Raw genomic sequence first — 6,000 nt, 5'->3', positions numbered from 1 at the left:
TATGTAATTTGAATAGATCCCTTCAACATGATATTCCGTGTTCCGTACATGTTACATGCATGACGGATTCGACATACATGCATTCCTGAGTTGTGAGCATGTGGATTACTGATTTTTCATCCTCTATAAAAGGAATAATTTCATATAGACTCGTGTACACATTTTCACAAGCTTTCCCTAACACAAGTTTCGAATTCGTTCATTTTTCACAGAAGAATACTTCTGGAGTGTATTCAACCTAATAGATATATAATTTACATGAATTCCATCAACATGGCATTCCGGGTTCCGTACATGATACATGCATGACGGATTCGAGAAACATGCGTTTCTGAGTTGTGAGCATGTGGATTAGTGAACTTTCATCCACCAAAGAAGGCATATATTACACTTTGAAATATTTACTCTGACTTCATAAGTTTTTTGTATCACCAGGTTCTAAAATCGGACATTTGGCAGTAGAAAACACTCTTTGAGCGAATTCTCACCAATACACATGTAATTTACATTGTTTACATAACCATGGCATTCCGTATTCCGAACATGTTTCATGCATCACGGATTCCTCAAACATGCATTTCTGAGCTGTGAACATGCGCATGACAGATGTTTCAACCACCAAACAAGTTACTTATGCACTTTGAAATAGTTCCTTGGACTTCGTTGCTTCTCCTATCACCAGTTTCAAGAATCACACTTTGATCCCAGGAAAACCCTCTTGGAGTGAATTCTACCCTAGAGATATGTAATTTGAATAGATTCCTTCAACATGATATTCCGTGTTCCGTACATGTTACATGCATGACGGATTCGACATACATGCATTCCTGAGTTGTGAGTATGTGGATTACTGATTTTTCATCTTCTATAAAAGGAATAATTTCATATAGACTCGTGTACACATTTTCACAAGCTTTCCCTAACACAAGTTTCGAATTCGTTCATTTTTCACAGAAGAATACTTCTGGAGTGTATTCAATCTAATAGATATATAATTTACATGAATTCCATCAACATGGCATTCCGGGTTCCGTACATGATACAAGCATCACGGATTCGAGAAACATGCGTTTCTGAGTTGTGAGCATGTGGATTAGTGAACTTTCATTCACCAAAAAGGCATATATTACACTTTGAAATATTTACTCTGACTTCATAAGTTTTTTGTATCACCAGGTTCTAAAATCCGACATTTGGCAGTGGAAAACACTCTGAGCGAATTCTCACCAATACACATGTAATTTACATTGTTTACATAACCATGGCAGTCCGTATTCCGAACATGTTTCATGCATCACGGATTCCTCAAACATGCATTTCTGAGCTGTGAACATGCGCATGACAGATGTTTCAACCACCAAACAAGTTACTTATGCACTTTGAAATAGTTCCTTGGACTTCGTTGCTTCTCCTATCACCAGTTTCAAGAATCACACTTTGATCCCAGGAAAACCCTCTTGGAGTGAATTCTACCCTAGAGATATGTAATTTGAATAGATTCCTTCAACATGATATTCCGTGTTCCGTACAAGTTACATGCATGACGGATTCGACATACATGCATTCCTGAGTTGTGAGCATGTGGATTACTGATTTTTCATCCTCTATAAAAGGAATAATTTCATATAGACTTGTGTACACATTTTCACAAGCTTTCCCTAACACAAGTTTCGAATTCGTTCATTTTTCACAGAAGAATACTTCTGGAGTGTATTCAACCTAATAGATATATAATTTACATGAATTCCATCAACATGGCATTCCGGGTTCCGTACATGATACATGCATGACGGATTCGAGAAACATGCGTTTCTGAGTTGTGAGCATGTGGATTAGTGAAATTTCATCCACCAAAGAAGGCATATATTACACTTTGAAATATTTACTCTGACTTCATAAGTTTTTTGTATCAGCAGGTTCTAAAATCGGACATTTGGCAGTGGAAAACACTCTTTGAGCGAATTCTCACCAATACACATGTAATTTACATTGTTTACATAACCATGGCATTCCGTATTCCGAACATGTTTCATGCATCACGGATTCCTCAAACATGCATTTCTGATCTGTGAACATGCGCATGACAGATGTTTCAACCACCAAACAAGTTACTTATGCACTTTGAAATAGTTCCTTGGACTTCGTTGCTTCTCCTATCACCAGTTTCAAGAATCACACTTTGATCCCAGGAAAACCCTCTTGGAGTGAATTCTACCCTAGAGATATGTAATTTGAATAGATCCCTTCAACATGATATTCCGTGTTCCGTACATGATACATGCATGACGGATTCGACATACATGCATTCCTGAGTTGTGAGCAAGTGGATTACTGATTTTTCATCCTCTATAAAAGGAATAATTTCATATAGACTCGTGTACACATTTTCACAAGCTTTCCCTAACACATGTTTCGAATTCGTTCATTTTTCACAGAAGAATACTTCTGGAGTGTATTCAACCTAATAGATATATAATTTACATGAATTCCATCAGCATGGCATTCCGGGTTCCGTACATAATACATGCATGACGGATTCGAGAAACATGCGTTTCTGAGTTGTGAGCATGTGGATTAGTGAACTTTCATCCACCAAAGAAGGCATATATTACACTTTGAAATATTTACTCTGACTTCATAAGTTTTTTGTATCACCAGGTTCTAAAATCGGACATTTGGCAGTGGAAAACACTCTTTGAGCGAATTCTCACCAATACACATGTAATTTACATTGTTTACATAACCATGGCATTCCGTATTCCGAACATGTTTCATGCATCACGGATTCCTCAAACATGCATTTCTGAGCTGTGAACATGCGCATGACAGATTTTTCAACCACCAAACAAGTTACTTATGCACTTTGAAATAGTTCCTTGGACTTCGTTGCTTCTCCTATCACCAGTTTCAAGAATCACACTTTGATCCCAGGAAAACCCTCTTGGAGTGAATTCTACCCTAGAGATATGTAATTTGAATAGATTCCTTCAACATGATATTCCGTGTTCCGTACATGTTACATGCATGACGGATTCGACATACATGCATTCCTGAGTTGTGAGCATGTGGATTACTGATTTTTCATCCTCTATAAAAGGAATAATTTCATATAGACTCGTGTACACATTTTCACAAGCTTTCCCTAACACAAGTTTCGAATTCGTTCATTTTTCACAGAAGAATACTTCTGGAGTGTATTCAACCTAATAGATATATAATTTACATGAATTCCATCAACATGGCATTCCGGGTTCCGTACATGATACATGCATGACGGATTCGAGAAACATGCGTTTCTGAGTTGTGAGCATGTGGATTAGTGAACTTTCATCCACCAAAGAAGGCATATATTACACTTTGAAATATTTACTCTGACTTCATAAGTTTTTTGTATCACCAGGTTCTAAAATCGGACATTTGGCAGTGGAAAACACTCTTTGAGCGAATTCTCACCAATACACATGTAATTTACATTGTTTACATAACCATGGCATTCCGTATTCCGAACATGTTTCATGCATCACGGATTCCTCAAACATGCATTTCTGAGCTGTGAACATGCGCATGACAGATGTTTCAACCACCAAACAAGTTACTTATGCACTTTCAAATAGTTCCTTGGACTTCGTTGCTTCTCCTATCACCAGTTTCTAGAATCACACTTTGATCCCAGGAAAACCCTCTTGGAGCGAATTCTACCCTAGAGATATGTAATTTGAATAGATTCCTTCAAAATGATATTCCGTGTTCCGTACATGTTACATGCATGACGGATTCGACATACATGCATTCCTGAGTTGTGAGCATGTGGATTACTGATTTTTCAACCTCTATAAAAGGAATAATTTCATATAGACTCGTGTACACATTTTCACAAGCTTTCCCTAACACAAGTTTCGAATTCGTTCATTTTTCACAGAAGAATACTTCTGGAGTGTATTCAACCTAATAGATATATAATTTACATGAATTCCATCAACATGGCATTCCGGGTTCCGTACATAATACATGCATGACGGATTCGAGAAACATGCGTTTCTGAGTTGTGAGCATGTGGATTAGTGAACTTTCATCCACCAAAGAAGGCATATATTACACTTTGAAATATTTACTCTGACTTCATATGTTTTTTGTATCACCAGGTTCTAAAATTGGACATTTGGCAGTGGAAAACACTCTTTGAGCGAAGTCTCACCAATACACATGTAATTTACATTGTTTACATAACCATGGCATTCCGTATTCCGAACATGTTTCATGCATCACGGATTCCTCAAACATGAATTTCTGAGCTGTGAACATGCGCATGACAGATGTTTCAACCACCAAACAAGTTACTTATGCACTTTGAAATAGTTCCTTGGACTTCGTTGCTTCTCCTATCACCAGTTTCAAGAATCACACTTTGATCACAGGAAAACCCTCTTGGAGCGAATTCTACCCTAGAGATATGTAATTTGAATAGATCCCTTCAACATGATATTCCGTGTTCCGTACATGTTACATGCATGACGGATTCGACATACATGCATTCCTGAGTTGTGAGCATGTGGATTACTGATTTTTCATCCTCTATAAAAGGAATAATTTCATATAGACTCGTGTACACATTTTCACAAGCTTTCCCTAACACAAGTTTCGAATTCGTTCATTTTTCACAGAACAATACTTCTGGAGTGTATTCAACCTAATAGATATATAATTTACATGAATTCCATCAACATGGCATTCCGGGTTCCGTACATGATACATGCATGACGGATTCGAGAAACATGCGTTTCTGAGTTGTGAGCATGTGGATTAGTGAACTTTCATCCACCAAAGAAGGCATATATTACACTTTGAAATATTTACTCTGACTTCATAAGTTTTTTGTATCACCAGGTTCTAAAATCGGACATTTGGCAGTAGAAAACTCTCTTTGAGCGAATTCTCACCGATACACATGTAATTTACATTGTTTACATAACCATGGCATTCCGTATTCCGAACATGTTTCATGCATCACGGATTCCTCAAACATGCATTTCTGAGCTGTGTACATGCGCATGACAGATGTTTCAACCACCAAACAAGTTACTTATGCACTTTGAAATAGTTCCTTGGACTTCGTTGCTTCTCCTATCACCAGTTTCAAGAATCACACTTTGATCCCAGGAAAACCCTCTTGGAGTGAATTCTACCCTAGAGATATGTAATTTGAATAGATTCCTTCAACATGATATTCCGTGTTCCGTACATGTTACATGCATGACGGATTCGACATACATGCATTCCTGAGTTGTGAGCATGTGGATTACTGATTTTTCATCCTCTATAAAAGGAATAATTTCATATAGACTCGTGTACACATTTTCACAAGCTTTCCCTAACACAAGTTTCGAATTCGTTCATTTTTCACAGAAGAATACTTCTGGAGTGTATTCAACCTAATAGATATATAATTTACATGAATTCCATCAACATGGCATTCCGGGTTCCGTACATGATACATGCATGACGGATTCGAGAAACATGCGTTTCTGAGTTGTGAGCATGTGGATTAGTGAACTTTCATCCACCAAAGAAGGCATATATTACACTTTGAAATATTTACTCTGACTTCATAAGTTTTTTGTATCACCAGGTTCTAAAATCGGACATTTGGCAGTAGAAAACTCTCTTTGAGCGAATTCTCAGCAATACACATGTAATTTACATTGTTTACATAACCATGGCATTCCGTATTCCGAACATGTTTCATGCATCACGGATTCCTCAAACATGCATTTCTGAGCTGTGAACATGCGCATGACAGATGTTTCAACCACCAAACAAGTTACTTATGCACTTTGAAATAGTTCCTTGGACTTCGTTGCTTCTCCTATCACCAGTTTCTAGAATCACACTTTGATCCCAGGAAAACCCTCTTGGAGCGAATTCTACCCTAGAGATATGTAATTTGAATAGATCCCTTCAACATGATATTCCGTGTTCCGTACATGTTACATGCATGACGCA

The sequence above is a fragment of the Vicugna pacos genome, unplaced genomic scaffold, assembly GCF_048564905.1.
Source record: "Vicugna pacos unplaced genomic scaffold, VicPac4 scaffold_20, whole genome shotgun sequence".
NCBI lineage: Eukaryota > Metazoa > Chordata > Mammalia > Artiodactyla > Camelidae > Vicugna > Vicugna pacos.
Note: the sequence above shows the minus strand (reverse complement) of the source record.